We start from the raw sequence: 19,021 nt of genomic DNA on the forward strand, positions 1-19,021 counted from the left end.
AGTGGAGCAACGGACTGCAGCAGTCCCAGAAGCTGAAGAGGCTAGAAGAGCTAGAAGAGGCGGGAACAGCTTCTTCTCTAGAAGGAGGGAGCTCAGCCCTGGCAACACCTTGATTTCAGCCCAGTAATGCTGATTCAAACTTTTAGCTTCTATTAACTATGAGAATAAATTCCTGTTGTTTTAAGCCACCAAGTTTGTGGCATGACAGCAGCTCTAGAAAACACTGTACCTCACTGCCACTGCCCTGTGTGCCACGCTAAGTGGTTTAGACATTATCCAGATCTCTGAAGACCCATTCAGATTTTTATGCAAGTGAATGGGATAATCAGATCTGTTTCATAATGTTAAATCTAGTGCCAATGTTTAGAACGTATTGATGGAAAAAAACTAGAAACAGGAAGATGTATCAGAACCAAAAATCCAGACAGAAGATAAAGCTCTAGATCACCAGATATCTGAGGGAAAAAAATCACAGTGAGAGATGAAAACAAAAAGTGTGTGTGAGGGGGGTATGAAATGGAGACAGACAATGTAGGAAACACTTTAAATATGTGTATGTAATTAATATTCTCAAAGGGATAAAAGAGACCATCCTGTTGATGAAACAAGAATAGTATGGTATACAGAAGGACTGAAAATAAGAAAAAGCTCTTGGAAGTTAATAACACCTGAAAATAAAAGTCAATAGATGTATTAGAAAATGAGGTTGGGAGTACTTTCCCAGAAAGGAAAGCAAAAGCAATGAAGTAGAGAACAGGAGGTTAAAAAGTTTTTGTTTTTCTAATTGGGTGTCAAATTAATCCCAAAGACCAAGTTCCACTAAAAGGAGTTTTAGAAAGAAAGAACAAAGAGAATGAAGAGGCAAAAATTACTGAAGTATTCTGCGATAAGATATGGCAGAGCTGATGAACACTAGTCTTCATATTGAAAGGGCCTGCTGAGTACTGAGCGGATGAATGGGGGGAAAAAAATTAACTGAACTCTCAACACAGCCTTGTGAATTCTCAGAGCACCAGGTATAAGAATACCCTAAAAGCTTCCAAAAAACAAAAACCAGGTCACTTACAAATAAGGTGGGTCTATAATTAATCAACAAAGAAGGATATTTTGGGGAATAAAAGCATGTACTATTGTAAGATAAATTTGAAGGTATTCCAGACAAACCAGGATGTATAGCCACCCTTCCTATAAAGGAATAAGAATCATACCGGCAGCAGATGTCTCCACAGTACTGGACGCTAGAAGGCTATGAACAATGCCTTCAGACTTTTTTTTTTTTTTTTTGCGGTACGCAGGCCTCTCACTGTTGTGGCCTCTCCCGTGGCGGAGCACAGGCTCCGGACCCGCAGGCTCAGCGGCCATGGCTCACGGGCCCAGCCGCTCCGTGGCATGTGGGATCCTCCCAGACCGGGGCACGAACCCGTGTCCCTGCATCGGCAGGTGGACTCTCAACCACTGTGCCACCAGGGAAGCCCTGCCTTACAGACTTTTGAGGGAAATTTTAATCCAGAACTCTACTCCCATCTACATTCCTGATCAACTGCAGGTAGAATAAAGACATTTTCAGACACGCACAGACTCAGAAAATTTAATTCCACAAACACACTCTGCCAAGAAATTACTTTAAAAAGTCTTCCACCGTGTGCATACACTCTTTTGATAAAAGTTAGAGATAATTTTTAAGCCAGAATTGGTCTAAGTTTTGTAATCTATTTCATAAGAGCTATATTCCACAGCTTAAGTAAGGGGTCAGTCCCACAAGACTGTTCCCCACTTGGTAGTTACAAGTTTCCGGCCAGCTATAAATAGGGATTCCCACAAACCCCTCCTCAGGTTCAATAACTTACTAGGATGGCTCAAAGAACTCAGGAACACTCTTTACTTATGTTTTCCAGTTCATTATAAAGCATACAACTCAGAAACAGACAAACGGAAGAGATGCACAGGGCAAGGGATGGGGAGGAAGGTATGCAGCAGAGCTTCCAAACCCTCTCCAGGTGTGCCGCCTCCCCAGCACCTGGACAGAAATGCTCACCGTCCCGGAAGCTTACTGAATATCCCCTTGTTCAAGAGTTTTTATAAAGCTCAGTCTCCAGCCCCCTCACTCCTTGCAGGAGGTCGGTGAGTAAGGCTGAAAGTTCAAACCTCTGATCACTTGGTCTTTCTGGTGACCAGCTCCATCCTGAGATGCTCTAGGGACGCCATCCTAAGTCACTTCATTAGCGTAAACTTGGGTGTGATCCAAAGGAGCTTTTACGAATAAAAGGTACTCCTAACAATCAGGAAATTCCAAGGGTCTCAGGAGCTCTGTGCCAAGAGTGGGGACAAAAACCTTATATACCTCTTGTATTATACTACAGAACTCTATTATTATCATTATTTATATTAACAGTTTAAGTGGGACAGAAAGGTGTAATCATGTCAGTATATGTTTTTTTTAAGTATTTAAGAAAAATAAATATTATTAACTTTGGCCAAAACAGCTAATTTCTCCCTCCCCCAACCCCTACCTCTGGCCAGCTACCAATCTGTTCTCTGTATCTATGACCTTAGCTTTTGTTTGTTTGTTTGTTTGAAGATTCCACATAAAAGAGAGATCATATGGTGTCTATCTTTCTCTGAGTTATTTCACTTGGTATAATGCCCTCAAGGTCCATCCATTTTGTCAAAAATGGCAGGATTTCATTCTTTTTAATGCCTAATATTCCACTGTGTATATATATGTCTTCTTTATCCATTCCTCCACTGATGGACACCTTAAGTTGTTTCCATATCTTGGCTATTATAAATAGTGCTGCAGTGAACATGGGGATGCACATATCTTTTTTTTTTTTTTTTTTTTTTTTTTTTCATATTTTTTTTTTTTTTTGTTTTTTATTTTGCACATATCTTTTTGAATTAGTGTTTTCATTTTCTTCAGATAAATATCCAGGAGTGGAACTGCTGAATTATATGTTAGTTCTATTCTCAATGTTTTGAGGAACTTCCATACTGTTTTCCATATGGATGCACTGATTTACATCCCCATCAACAGTGCACAAGGGTTCCCTTTTCTCCACATCCTTGTCAACACTGTTATTTCTTGTCTATTTGATAACTGTCATTCTAGCAGGTATGAGGAGATCTCGCATTGTGGTTTTGATTTGCAATTCCCTGATGAATGATGATGTAGAGCATTTTTTCACTCATCTGTTGACCATCTGTATGTCTTTGGAAAAATATCTACTTGGATCTTCTGCCCATTTTTCAATCGGTTTTTGTGGTTGTGTCGTTTTTTGTTTTGTTTTGTTTCTGCTGTTCAGTTGTATCAGTTCTTTATATATTCTGGATATTAGCCCCTTATCTGATAGATGATTTGCAAATATTTTCTCCCATTAAGTAGGCTGCCTTTTTTGTTGATGTTTCCCTTGCTGTGCAAAAGTTTTTTAGTTTAATGTAGTCCCACCTGTTTATTTCTGCTTTTGGTGGCAGATTCAAAAAATTATCACCAAGACCTGTCAAGGAGTTTACCACCTATGTTTTCTTCTAGGAACTTTATGGCTTCAGGTCTTACACTCAAGTCTCTAATCCATTTTGAGTTAATTTTTGTTTACGGTATAAGATAGCGGGTCCAGTTTTATTCTTTTGCATGTGGCTGCTCAATTTCCCCATCACCGTCAATTATTAAAAGGAACTTCTTACTCAGAAACAAAAGAAAACTTCAACTTAATAAAAGCATATCAGAAACCAATAGCAAACATCAGACTCAAATTTCCATTAAAGTCAGGAATTAAGACAAGGAGGCCAGTTGTGACTATAATTATTTAACACTGTTAAAAAGGCTCTAGCCCTGTAGTCATTAGCCACATGGAGCTACTTAACACTTGAAGTGTGGCTTGTCCAAATTGAGATGTGCTCTAAATGTAAAATACACATGGACTTGCAAAGACTTAGTATGAAGAAAATGTAAAACATCTCATTAATCATTTTTATATTGATTATATGTTGAATATACTGGATTAAATAAATATATTAAAGTTACCTGTTTCTTCTTTACTTAAGATACCTACTAGAAATGTAAACTACTACAGATATGGTTCGCATTTGTGGCTCTAATTGCATTTCTTATGGACAGCACTGCAGTCTAGACAATGCAATGATGAAAAAAAGAAATGAGGAATAGGAATACTGGAAAAGGAGAGACACAATAATCACTGTTTGCAGATAATTAATGTCTGACAAGAAAATCCAAAAGAATCATCTGAAAATTATCCAACCAGAGAGAAAGTTCATTAAGATATCTGGATACTAGGTAGACAACAAAAACCAATCATTTTCCTATACAGTAGTAATAACCAGTTAGAAAATAAAAAGGGAAAAGATTTTATATATGTGTGTGTGTGTGTGTGTGTGTGTGTGTATATATATATATATATAAAATACTACTGATAGCCACTAAAAGACTTGCATACATGGAAAGACAGACTAGGTCCCAGGTAGGAAGGATAACTATAACTCCACCAAAATTAACCTATAAACCAAATACAATCCCAATCAAAATCCTACTAGGACTTTGTCAATTTTGTATGGTTAGTTGATGTACTAGTTCCAAGGTTTATCTAGAAGAAACATTTTAAGATTAACTAAGAAAATTTGAAAACAAGAATACTTAGCCCATACCAGCCTATTAGATGCCAAAACTAACACTAACTGTTCTGGTACAGAATTGTAAAAACTAGAAATAGTCATGGGACATTTACACTTAATGATGGTGGCGTTTCAGATCAATTTGTGAAGGACAGATTATTCAATAAATTAAACAGCATCAAAGTAAAACCAGAATTGAGCCAATGGCTGAATGTGAGTCCTAGAAAGATGAGGAACACATCCCTGAAACAATCAATCAGCCTAGCAATACCTCTCTTCCACAGCTCCCATGTCCCAAAAAGGATCCGTTCCTAAGTCTTTTTTCTCATTATAAAACCATCTCCAGTGCTATCACGGTAGCCTACACATCCCACACTGCCTGGCCTACAGCTCTGTTGGGAAGAGAAGCACTGGTTCCGTTTGAACTATGCCACTTCACGCCCATCCCTACCCCAGCTGACTATGGCAAACACAGGCATCCACAGGGATCCAGGAGCCTATGACCAGTGAGTCCTGTAACGAAAGCACTGATGTGTTGGTTCACTAATATTCTCTCTAGAACCCGGAACTGGGAGTGAATTAAAAGAATTTGATAGAATTAAACGAAACTGAAAGGCCTGCCAAAGTAAACTCATTCTTTAAGATTCAGCTGAAGCCTCCATGTGAAGGCCTCCCTGGTCCCACAGACAAGAGCTAACTCAACCCCTCTGTGCCCCATTTCCACCCTCCACTCCTGCCTGACACACAGAGGCATGAAGGGGCAGAGAACAAGGAATCACAAGTAGCTTGAGATCGTTGGAACACAGGAAATTGAGGGAAGGTAGAAATGAAAATGGAATAGAGGAATATGTTGCAGAGACAGGTTTTAATAAGCAAGGCACTTGACCAAATTTGTTTTTTCAGAATGACTACTTGGGTCAACAAACAGAACAAACCACAAAAGATTCCCGGTATGTAGTTATTACAATAGCCCAAGCAAAGGATGATGAGGTCCAGGGTTTAGGGCAGTAGATACAGAAGTAGGAGGACCAACTGGAGAGACTTTTCTGAGGTAAAACCAATAGGATGTGGTGAGATGTGAAGATTAATCTTTGAAGATTAAAGTCAACACTTCTAGAATATTGGATGACTTGCAATAGATATGAGGAATACAGGAAGAAGAACAGATACATATGAGTACGTGAGTACAGAGTAGGATATTAAGTCTGTGGAAATGGCCAGAAAAGATAGTCACAATATTGTCAGAAATACAAGACTGGGGCTCCAGACAGAACTGAAGATGTAGATTTTAGAATCATCACTGACTCTAACCATATTAGAGTTGAAGCCATGGAATCCCTCAAAAATAGTATACTCAGTTATAAGATAACAGGATTAAAGACAGTTATTATAAAAGCCAGCTAGAAGGGTAAAGAAACCAAGAGCATGTCCTAGAAGCCGAAGGCAGACATAAGGGTCAATGAGGGCATGGTCAGGAGTGTCAAAGGCTACAAGTAGTTATGATATTAAAGTACAACAAGCAGCTGGCCTGGCCCGAGACAATCCATCATACTTTCTTGCTTTCTTTATCACATAATTTTTAAATTATATCTATACCTATTACTCAACCAGTGAGCTACTCAAATGCATATCAAAAGCAAGTCTACTCTTTCAGAATTCCTGAGCTCCCACTAAATAAGTGTACACTGGTCATTTTGATGTCAGGTTTTTGGCCTTCCAAAATTTTTCTGGTATTATGCTCAAATCTTTCAACTCAATTTAATAAACATTTACTGAGTATCTCATGTTCATTGTTGTGCTAGGTGACAGGGATGCAAAGATGGATTCTAACAACAAATATGAGTATCTTCTATGTGCTGGGCACTGGATGTGCATCAGTAAATAACAAGTATCCCCGTCCTCAGAGATGCTTACTACTTTCTACGTTAAACAGCTACTCTCCCTTAAAGGAGCCCAAAAGAAACATATTATGTTTTAGACTTATCTAAAAAGAAAAGATAGCAAATACATTTATTTCATAAAGCAATTTGAAATTGAGAGCATGAAACACAAAACTGTAATTAATCACCTATAGTTAACAAGCCTGTCCTCTGGCATCATACAATATAAACAAACATTAAGTTAGACATACACAGAGCCAGCTCTCAGTTATCTGTGGGTAAACTACCCATGCATATCAAGAGCAATTCCCTAACACTGACTCACTTTTCTGGGTTATGTCCCACCCAAATTTCTACCATGTAATCTTCTAACACTGAGATAATGTAAGAATATACAGTTTAAAACTTTCACAAAGTAACTCAAATCATTACCCATGCCAGATTTACTATGTCTACCATTTTTCAAATGAACTTGCAGAGACATGCTCCCTAAATCTGATACCCTTCATTTCCCAGAGCCAAATAACCCAAGTTCTTCAACCCCATCCCCAATTCATCTATATATAATGCTGCCCCCAAACTAATAAGCCTCCAAGCATGGGCCTAGCTTTTATCTACTAGCTCATGGTCTCTAAACTTTAAGGATCACAACAAGCCCCTTTCGGTAAAACTGCTGGCATTCCAAACATGTGTACCTTTAACACTGTACATATGTGTTATTGTTCTAGCATACTATACACACCACAAATCATGCATAAAATATGGACATTTTTTTAAAATTCTAACGTTTTCTTCCAGCACTGCAGAGATGACTTGCATGCACACCCCAGAGCACACGTAACACTGCAAGACAGAGACCATCCTTATCTTAAAGAAATTGACACTTGGAGGTCATCTGCTGTGGTTGCAAAACTAAAATGAGGTGGAGTCAGATTTGGGAATTCAAGTGCCAGTGTGGTCGTAAAGCTCAAGCCCTGCATCACTCCCCTCTATCACGCCAATCTCACTCCTTATACTTGGGGTCCCATGAGCTCCCCTCTCTGACCTCACACCTCACTCCCAACCAGCTACTACCTCTCACAACCCTCCCACCTCAAGATGTTGGAGAAAACAGGTATTCTTTTTATGCCTCAGAAAGTGATTTACAAATAAACATTTTGAATTTCTAAGGAGACTACTATGCGGGAGAGTCTAAACAGGCATCAGGTTAGAAGTCAGGCCTAGTTTCAGAGTCAATGATGAGTACAAATTCCTAGACTCTAACACACCAGCAACGTGGAAAGTTTCAGTACGAAAGGAAGATGACTTACGGAAGTATTGTGAATATGTAACAAATAATAATTCCATGTATTATGGTCCATGTGGTATAATTGCAATTAATGTCAAGTACAGTTCTAAGATTAATTCATTCTGGTTCATTCTGGTTTTCCATGGAACTAAAATAAACTCCTTACTTCATTTTAGAAAGAACTCGACTACCCCAAGTTTCCCCCAAACAGGAGGTAATAAGTTCAGAGATCAAGTCAGTTTCCAAAGAGAAGAGAAAGATTTCTGATTGTTTTAATGTTACAGTAAAAAAAAAAAAAAAAAAAAAAGCCAAAGTCAGGGTCCAGAATGAGGATCACTTCAATCCTGATGAAAGTAAAATAAGTAAAAAATAAGAAACTTCTCTGGTTGAAGTAGGAACTTTTCATAATTCTGGCCAAAGTGATAACTGAGTATTTTATAACCTAGAAACAGCAATGCAGAAAAATGAACTGTTTTATGCCTACAATACCAATTTAGAAGACAACATTCTAAAGGTTACACCTATGCAGCAGCCAGTGCAGTTAGTATCTAATAAAATCCATACAAATACCCCAGTGAATTACAAGTAGTAAACACATAAACACACACACAGAGGGGGGAAACACACAAAGCTAACTGATAAAGTTTCAAAGAAGCCTAAGAAAGAAACGTGGCAGAAATAGAATAAGTCCTAAACCAAGAAAAAGGAAGAGGTAGAAAGGGAGGTAAAAGAAAAAGAGCACTGATGGAGGAGCAGCTCACAACAGTGTTGAGCAAGGTTTACAGACAAGGAAACTGAGGTCCACAAAGGCTAAACGGCATGGGCAGTGCCACACTGACAGTCAAGCAGCAGGGTTAGAAACAACTCGGGCCAGACCCTGAACGCTCCTCCTGTAACAACTCAGAGCCCACATGGTTCTCTTCACTTGCTGGCTGCCCAGTGTCCCTTCCTATTCCTACTACCTTCCATTCATTCAACAATTACAGCTGACCCTTGAACACGGGGTTTAGGGGCGCCAACCTTCCATACAGTCAAAAATCCGGACATAATTTTATAGTCAGTCCTCTATATCCACAGTTCCACATCCAGGGATTCAACCAACTTTGGATTGTATAGTGCTGTAGTACACATTTAGTGGGGGGGGGGGGATCCACAAGTAAGTGGACCCGCACAGTTCAAACCCATGTTGTTCAGGGGTCAACTGTACTTCCTGAGTAGAAGGAATCAATAAATAAATGAGTCTTAGGCAAGGTCTTTAATTGTCTCTGTCCTCCAAATCTCTGGTGTTTTTGCTTCTCCGCAGGGATGTGACTTATCCTCACAGCTTCTCTAGTCCCCCGGAACAGGTGATTTCTCAATTTTATTTGTCATCCTTGCTCTTCCCCAACTGCCCTGGACATCCCCATTTGAGTTCCTCTACCTCAAACTCAACTATTTTTTCAAATCCAATCTTGCTCAGCTGACTCTTGGCTACCCTGGCCAACATGACCTCTCTGACCTCTGTACTGCTCACTCAACATTAACCACATCCTTTATGTATCTTGAACACTCTCATCCTTAAGGAATTAGTATTCCTTAGTCCCCTTTAAGTGATGTATGCTTTTTACTTATATAGATGGGTTTGGTCACATGCTAGACTCAGAATACCTTGTTACTTCTTACCAAAAAACTGCTTCTGAAGGACAGAAAAAATCAAAATGCAACAAAAACAAGAAACAAAGAGGCACAAGGAAACTTTTGGAGGTGATCAATACGCCTATTACCTTGATTGTGGTGATGGCTGCACAGGTGTATGCATGTCCAAACTCAAATTGTATACATTAAATATGTGCAGATTTTTATACATCAATGAAAGGACAGAGAAAGGAGGAAAGAGAAAAAAAGGGAGAATAGAGAAGAAAGAAAAGAGGAAAAAAGAGAAGACAGAGGGAGGCAGAGAAATAACTAACAACTAACATATGGGTCAACCGTGTACCCTAAACTACTACCTGTCATCTCCCTCAATCCTTGTGATAGCCCCGCAAAGTAAGAACATCTTTATGTTACAGAAATTGAAATGGAAGGCTGAGAAAGGTTAAGGAATCAGATCAAATTTACACAGCAAGTTTTACCCACATATATGGCAATGATTCCTTCGCCACTCAACACAAAGTTGATGACCTAAAACAGTATATTTAGAAATGCTACCTGAACCATTATCGAGGTCATATTCAAAAGATGTTTAAAACTAATACGGAGATTCTTCAGTTACCCAACTGAGAAGTACACCATGTCAACCTACTTTCAGGGTGCTTTATATACACTTCCAGAAAACTAAAGCACAAGGTAAATCCTAAATTATTGACGTTAAAATATAATAAAATCTACTTAATGTCCCTCAGTTTACAGTTTACTATTTACAATATCTCTTCCCAATCTCCATTAACCAGAGGTTACAATACATTAGACATTTCCTTGAAGTGTATTTGTCTATGTAAGGATGACGCTGCTTCAAAAGGCAATAACAAAAAGTGAGTGGATGAACTTAGAAAATACTGTATATTCTAAAAATAAATAAATTTAAAATAGTTAATATTTACTGAGTGCTGACTATGTGCCAGGAACTTATCTCATATAAATCCTGACAACAATATATAGCAGATTTTCTTATTATCCGTTTTTTACAGAAGAAATTGAGGCACAGAGAGGTTAAATAAGCTGCCCAAGATCACACAACTAATAAGCCAGAATTCAATTCCAAGAAAACGTAACTCCAAGCCCATGTCCCTACCCACCAAAATTACAATGGAAAAAGGCACATTTTAGAGGAAAATTCTTAAACAGGCACTCAAATACAGAATTGGCTAAATCAAAAGTAGATTTATAAAAATTTCCCAAAAGGAAGGACACATGTGAATTATCCCTACAGCCATTTATGGAATTTAAAAATGAAACAATATTAGATATATATCTGTAAAATTATCTACTAAGAACAAAAAGGGAAATAAAATTGAAGTAAAACAATTTTAAAGTAAATTAGCTAAACTGAGATGTACCCAGTCATGAAACTCAACTGATGAAACCACATAGATTAAGTGATACTGATTGAAAAAATAGGATGCTGCATAAGAATACATACAATGCCATCTATATCAAGTTTAAAAATACATAAAATACTGTACACTGTTTAGGGATACATCCATATGTAGTAAAATTGCAGAGCAATGGATATGAATAACGAACACCAAATTCAGATTAGTGGTTAACTGGAGGATTTGGGGGAAGGAAGTGGGTTTCTTTAACTGGATTAAATAGTACGAAATATTTCTCAGACATACAGAAAGCAGGTCTCCTTTCTTTTTTTTCTTAAGAAAGAAAAGGAAAAAAATGGAATTAGCAGATTACAGAACCCAAAATTGCTTTATATTCCTGATCCAAAAAATGCTAAAAGGGCAATGTTAATGATTCCTATGTAAGAATGTTAAAGGAGAATGTATCCTGATGTATTTACGTTCAAGTTCAAGAAGAAAATTTTAGTTAAATTCTCTCAATTTAGTTCGTTACTCCTCACATTCTCCTCTGTAAAAACAGGGCTTTTATGGGGGGGGGGGGGGGGGGAAAAAGGGTTTTTTGGGGGGGGGGGGGGGAGGTAAGTTCTCTGTAATAAAAATAGATAAACTGTCATCACAGCTCCCTTCCAGGTATAATCATGCCTTCAGAGGTATACATGAACTTCAAACCAATCTGTCACCCAAGAGAGGAGGTGCAGCACCTGGGCCTTGGACTCTGGAACCTAACTACCTGGGATGAGGTACAGCACACACTTGGGCAAATCACTTAAGCTCCCTGTGCCTCAATTTCCTCATGTGTGAAATAAGAATGATTAAAAAAAAAAAAAAAAAAAAAACTATCTCATAAAATTGAGAAGAAAATCAGAACAGCACCTGGCCAGAGGAAATACTGTAAAGGTATTGGCTATCATCTTTATTCCAAAGACCATTAGTATAGAAAAAGAAAAACCAGGCTTTGTATCAGAAAAATATTATCTAAGTGTGATTACTTTCCAAATTAAATAAAGGATAGAAAAGCTGACCACGACATGACAAACAAATGGGAAGCTTTTTATAGCAAGATAAGGTTTTTATTTTTCTAACAACATTCCTTAGTATTGTTATACCACCTCCAATGTGTACATATCTGTGTACACACACACCTGGTACAGATTCAAGGTGAAACATTCTATTCCGTCTCCCTTGTTCACTTAGCAAAAAGTCCAGTTTGTTGTAGAAAAGTGGGCTACCACCTCCACCGTGAAGTCTCCCCTTTTTCCTGCCCTGTTCTGTCTGAGCTATACCAGACAGGAGCTATGGTATATACCTCCTGCCCTGAGCTATACCCACACAGTAATGCATCTATTCTTATACCTTCTTCCCTTACACCATATAATGTTCATGCTTTCCTTTCATGAATTCTGAGTTCTTCGAGAGCAGGGACGATCTCTTTTCTTTTCTTTTTTTAAATTATTTATTTATAAGTGAATTTTTTAATTTATTCTTCATTGCTGCGTGGGCTTTCTCTAGTTGCAGCGAGCGGGGGCTACTCAAGATGTTGCGGTGAGCGGACTTCTCATTGTGGTGGCTCTCTTTGTTGTGGAGCACGGGTTCTAGGTGCACGGGCTCAGTTGTTGTGGCTCGTGGGCTCTACAGCACAGGCTCAGCAGTTGTGGCGCACGGGCTTAGTTGTTCCATGGCATGTGGGATCTTCCCAGACCAGGGCTCGAACCCACGTCCCCTGCACTGGCAGGCGGATTCTTAACCACTGTGCCGCCAGAGAAGCCCAGGGACGATCTCTTAATCATTTTCAAATTCCCAATGTCTTGCAAGATACATACTAAAGAAATACATGAGAAAATAAATCATTGCCCCTATATATCCTCGTAATACCTTCACAAACAGGGAACTATAGTTGGAGGCAATTTATCCAAAACATTGGTTACTTAGGTATCTTCAGTTCAAAATAAAAATTAGCAGATCCATTAAGCCCACTGAATCATCCAATCATTCTTTACTCCTCCAAATGGGAAACATGAGAAGTAAACATATTTCAGTAAAAACAGCAGTTAAGATTTTAAATAAAAAGAATTCAGGCATTTAAAATGTCAGGAAGACAGAAGCAGTGCGAAAACTATTATGAAACTAAAAATAGCACGTAAGGAAGAAATCACAAGATTTAATGTTTATATTGTCCCCTTCTTCAGAAAAGAAATAAACTCTAATCAGAAGTCAGATGAAAGTAATACCATATTAAGGTGGATAAAAAAAAAATCTAGATTAAGTCACATGTTAAATCAATTTCACACAATGCTTTGTAGTGAGGTTTTCTAAAAAGACTATGTCATGAGTCAGCAAAACTTGGGCTGATTTTTAGGAATTCAACAGTTCTTGGCAATTTTCTGGAAATTGCTCAGGGCTCCATAATATGGTACTGACTCCTGTCAGGTGGTTACAGGCCCATCTTCTGTTACTATAGAAGAGGTGTCCCTCCTCCCAGCTAAGGCACAGGGCTCACGTGCTTTGGATCCCATGCCCTCCCATCTTCTCACGAACTTTGCACAAACAAGTAACACTTTTCTCATCTATTTTTGACCTCCCCCTCTCAACAGACACCCTCCCTTCAGCATTTAAATATGCTAAAAATCAGAACTCGCGGAAGCAGTTTCCGATTCTTGCTGTCTCCATTTTCCCCATCTTCTACTTACTTCTGCTCCCCATCCTACCCCTACCACCACATCAGTATCTCCTGCCAAGGTCACCCATGACCTCCAAGTTGCTAAATACAACAGATGGTACTCAATTTTCCTCACAGGGGCGTTCCACAGTATTGACAGCTTCCCCCTTGGCAGCAGGGACACCTGCTTCTGGCGGTCCTCTCACCTCCCTGGCCACTACTCCTGTTTCCTTTGCAAGCTCAGCCTCCTATACCCAGCTCCATCCCTGGCCTCTTCCTGTTCTCTTTCTAGTCTCTCCACTGGCAATCTCTACACTGATAGCGTCAAAATGGTAAATGAGTATCACTCAACATCTCCTCCTCCCAACCCATATACTACTATTAATCATCGGGTCTGGCAATTTTGCCTCTAAATCTCCATTTTCTCAATATTTCTGCTAATGATATAAGGCTCTTAAGAGGATCAAATAAGCTAAAATGACAGTACTTTAAAAAGGAAAACAACTTTAATCTGAGTATTAGTATTCATTAAATTGAAATCTCCTTGAAAGCAACGCCTTTACAAGTTCATCTTTTTACTTATTCCACATTGTACACCTAGCACAGTACTTTGCATGCAGACGGCATTCAGTAAATGTACTGCAATGAACTATTTGTATTGGCTTAATACATGTTCAACTGAAATAGTCACACATTTAATGGCTTATATTTCCAAAATCATGTCATCATTTGTCTCCTAAGAGGTGAGAATTTTAAGTTAAATCACTCTGTAAAATGTAAACTACACCGGATACTTTCGATAATTATAATACTACTTATCTAAAATTAGAAAAAACTGTCAAATTATTTTGGCCTAGCTTTCCTGAACACATCCAAATCCCATCCTCAGGTCCAAATCTCACATAAGTTTCTTGCTTCCCAACTGTTCATCTGAAACGGGAAAGTTTAAGTATTACAGGAATATTTAAGCTATAAGTACCCTAAAGGCAGGGAGAATGACTTCCTGAAAAAATTCCCTCTCTCACTTTCATATCTTGCAATGTGAGCTGGAGTGACATTCTGAGTAGAAACAGACATTGAAACTAAAAGAATACTGTTGCTTAGAAGTTCTCTAACTCTTGCTTTATGTACATTTAATTACAGCCTCAGAATGCAAGATCGTCATCTAGTAATATCTCACCATATCAATTCAAAAATCTCCCCAGAAGAAAATACAGTCTCTTCAAAAAGTGGTGTTGGGAAAGCTAGACAGCTACATGTAAAACAACAAAATCTGAACATTCCCTCAAACCATATACAAAAACAAACTCCAAATGGTTTAAAGATCTGAATATAAAACACGACACCATAAAACTCCTAGAAGAGAACATAGGCAAAACATTCTTTGACGTAAATCGTAGCAATATTTTCTTAAATCAGTCTCCCAAGGGAAATGAAATAAAAGCAAAAATAAACAAATGAGACCTAATCAAACTTAAAAGTTTTGCACAGCAAAAGAAACCATAAACAAAATGAAAAGACAACCTAAGAGAGAAATATCTGCAAATGATGCGATTGACCAAGAGTTAATATTCCAACTATACAAACAGCTCATACAACTCAATATCAAACAAAACTCAAACCACCCAATCAGAAAGTGGGCAGAAGTCCTAAACAGACATTTCTCCAAAGAAGACATACAGATGGCTAACAGGCACATGAAAAGATCCTCAACATCACTAATTATTAAAGAAAATACAAATCCAAACAAACCACAATGAGGTATCACCTCACACCTGTCAGAATGGCTACTATCAAAAGTCTACATATAATAAATGCTGAAGGAGAAAAGGGAACCCTCCTACACTGTTGGTGGGAATGTAATTTGGTGTAGCCACTATGGGAAACAGTATTCAGGTACTTTAAAAGACTAAAAATAGAATCACCATATGATCCAGTAATTCCACTCCAGAAAGGATGAAAAGTCTAATTCAAAATGAACATTTGGGTACATGTATATTAGCAGCACTATTTACAATGGCCAAGACATGGAAGCAACACAAGTGCCCATCAACAGACAATTGGCTTAAGAAGATGTGATGTGTATATGCGTGTGTGAGTGTGTGTGTGTGTGTGTGTGTGTTTATAATATTACTCAGCCATAAAAAAGAATGAAATATTGCCATTTGCAGCAACATGGATGGACCTAGAGAATATTAAGCTTAGTGAAAAAAGTCAGACAGAAAAAGACAAATACTATATGATATCACTTGTATGTGGAATCTAAAAAATAATACAAATGAATATATATACAAAACAGAAACAGACTCACAGACACAGAAAACAAACATGGTCACCAAAGGGGAGAGGGAGGAGGGGAGGGACAAATTAGTAGTACGGGATTAACAGATACAAACTACTATACGTAAAACAGATAAGCAACAAGGATGTACTGTATAGCACAGGGAATTATACCCAATATCTTGTAATAACTTATAATGGAATATAATGTCAAAAAAAAAAGAAAGAGAAATAAGTAAAATTAAATAAAAGGAATTTGAGAGGTAAAGAGATGCCAGTGAGGGCTTCCCTGGTGCCGCAGTGGTTGAGAGTCCGCCTGCCGACGCAGGGGACACAGGTTCGTGCCCCGGTCCGGAAGGATCCCACGTGCCACGGAGCGGCCGGGCCCGTGAGCTATGGCCACTGAGCCTGCGCGTCCGGAGTCTGTGCTCCGCAACGGGAGAGGCCACAACAGTGAGAGGCCCGCGTACCACAAAAAAAAAAAAAAAAAAACAAAAGAGATGCCAGTGAAAATGTTCCCTTTCCAGATCCTGAATTTTAAGTCTGATCAATTTTCTTTCTACCGTACTGATACTGGGCAATCTTAATTTAAACAAAACTGGACTCGCTGGAAAATGCCATATAATATAGTTTATTTTACATATTCGTATATTTATTTTCTTAGTGTTCCATACCACTCTTACAAATTATTAGAAGTAAACTCATAAAAGGTAAATTTTAAAATTAGTATTTAATATTAGAGAAGACTAAAATAACATGAATGAAAAATGCCAGCTGGTATCATGGACTCAATCCTGGAACGGAAAAAAGGGCATTAGTGGAAAAACTGGTGATATCTGAATAAAGTCTATAGTTAAGAGGATAATATCAGTATTAATTTCCTGTTTTGACAAATGAACCAAGGTTATGTGACATGTTAATGTAAGAGCAAGGGAGCTGGGTTATGGTATACAGGAATATTCCATATTTGCAACTTTTCTGTAAATCTCAAATCATCCCAAAATAAAAAATTTAAAAATATATATATAGTACCCAGTCTAGTCAACAAGCACTACTGGTCACCCACCATCTAAGGGGAAAAACAAAAAAACCTCCCTAGGCTAGGTTTCCATCTAAATCACAATCCTCTACATAATATTCGTTCACACACTACTTGTCCTTCATTACACATTACACATATCATAATTTGTAATTATATATTATTTGTATGAGATTTGCTTCATGTTTGTTTCCTCCGTAAAGGCAAAGCTCACATCAGTTCTGTTCACTGCTGCATTCTTAGCACTTTACGTGGTGCCTGACATAGAACAGGAATTAAAGGCTCTAAGTGAGCAATTAATTGAAAGAGGAATGGTTAATTTAAGCAGAACCAGACAGCAGAGGAGCACAGAAGCAATGAGAAAAATGTTGGGGCTTTAAGATCTGACTTCCCAAACCAGACAGGGATTGCTCCTTCCCATCCCTCCTTCCTTCCTTCTTTCCTTCAAGGACATGACTCAGAATATTCCAGCTTTAAATCAACCACTGCAAACATCTTACAAACCCAGTAACTGAGACCCAAAGACACTAGGTGACCCATACATCCAGTGGATCTCTGCTCTACACCCAACACTGCCATTCTACAGAAGCAACTCTTTCTATAGAAAAAGAGAGAAACCAGGAAAAGTCTGAAGGGAAAATGCCAGAGTGACTAAAGAAGCCTTACTCATTCCTAAGGGTGAGAAGTGCATGGGAAGACGCCAGAACACAAAAGAAAAGAATAAAGTCTGTGCGGCACACTCCCGTGTCACACCTCCTCCGCCCTGTAATAACCTACTAATACACTTTCAGGAGCACCTCAGCAGCACCCTTCAACTCTCGGAACTAATCTGGGGAAACAAAAAAGGTTATCATCAAACTACAGCTCTCCTGGCCACTCAAACAAAAATCCACGGTGACAACTATTCAGCCAGCCACCAAGGAGTGGCAGCGTACTATAGTGCTTAGATGTGAACGCTCTGGATTTTCAGACAGGCGGATCTGAATCCCAGCTTCTCCTCTTACTTGCTGTGATCTGGGGGCAAGTTAATATAGCCAAACGGCAGTTTCTCCAGCTGTAAAATGGGAATAACCGCCACCCTAGTGGGTTGTTAACAGTTTCAGAGATACTATACAGAAAGCTCTTAGCACAACGCCTGCAATGTTATAAAGGCTCAATAAGTGTCAGCTGTTTGTCATCTTATTCGGCTATAATCACTTTCACGAGGCCTATTCTCTCTCTAACGTCCATATAATTTCAAAGACGTTGTTCTACCCTATTTTTGAAGGGCCATATACACAATAGCTTCGAGCACATTTTCTAAATCCAGCCTGGACAAACCAGTTCTATGTCTCTGGGCCTCAGGTTCCTCATCTGTGAAACGGGCCGGATCATCCCTACCCCACTGGGCTGCTGGTAGTGAGCACTCTCTCGGTGTTACACATTCCACTACTGCTGTATAATTAAAACGCACCTAGGGAAAATAAACCTTCAACTCCCAACCCCAAAACAACAGTATTCATCCCCGCCCCATCACCACCGGTCGTGGCCTGAACAAATACCAAAGTCGACCCATCTCACACCCCCAATTTCTCCTCACACCCTGCAGCAACCCACCCCCCCAGTGTGGGTTTCCGAAACCGCAGGGCTCAGTTTCCTCCCAGCGACGGCGTCAGAGCCGGGCTAGTGAAAGCTGCCAATTCCCCAGGCCACCCCGCCCCCAAAGCGCCGGGAGAGACCCCGCGCAGCCTTCCTCCCCCGGACAGCGCGGCCGCCCGGGCTGCGGTTCCCCCAGCTCACGTGGGCCCTGCGGCCCGGGCCCCACCTCACCCCAGCTCCCACCACAGGCGCTGCACTCACCGCGACGGCGGAGCTCCGGTTCCTCCGGCCCATGCAGGCCTGGCTGTGCCCCCAGAGCATTCACGCCCCGGGCCACCTCCTGGGGACCCTGACGCAGCCTCCGCGGTCGCACTGCGAGAGGGCGGCGGTCGGCTGCCCGGTCAGCGGCCGCGCCGACTCGTCTCAGCCCCAGCACTCGCAACTAGCGCAGCGTGGCGCCCCAGCGCCTGCAGACCAGCGTCTGTTGAGCCGAACCGCCCAGGACGCGCGCCCCCGGCCGGCGCTCGTTGCATATGCAGAGAGGCAGCAGCCCATTGGCCCGCGGGCGGTGGCGCGTGCGGGGCTGGGCCTATCGAATTCCGGCCGGGAGCGCGGCGCGGGCGG

At 39.9% G+C, this 19,021-nt stretch overlaps 1 protein-coding gene across 2 annotated transcripts in view; it reads right to left on the reverse strand.

Moving 5' to 3' along the window:
- The window catches only part of ACSL3 (acyl-CoA synthetase long chain family member 3), an 80,726-nt gene extending 61,813 nt beyond the window's left edge, over positions 1–18,913 (reverse strand). The window contains exon 1 of one of the 2 annotated variants that reach the window (XM_024763173.1): positions 18,659–18,913. The gene's annotated coding sequence lies outside the window, so the exon portion shown is untranslated. The remainder of the gene's footprint in view (positions 1–18,658) is intronic. The other variant, XM_024763174.1, reaches the window with a different exon arrangement.
- Positions 18,914–19,021: the final 108 nt, after the last annotated feature.

Source organism: Neophocaena asiaeorientalis, unplaced genomic scaffold, assembly GCF_003031525.2.
Source record: "Neophocaena asiaeorientalis asiaeorientalis breed wild unplaced genomic scaffold, Neophocaena_asiaeorientalis_V1.1 scaffold86, whole genome shotgun sequence".
Classification (NCBI taxonomy): domain Eukaryota; kingdom Metazoa; phylum Chordata; class Mammalia; order Artiodactyla; family Phocoenidae; genus Neophocaena; species Neophocaena asiaeorientalis.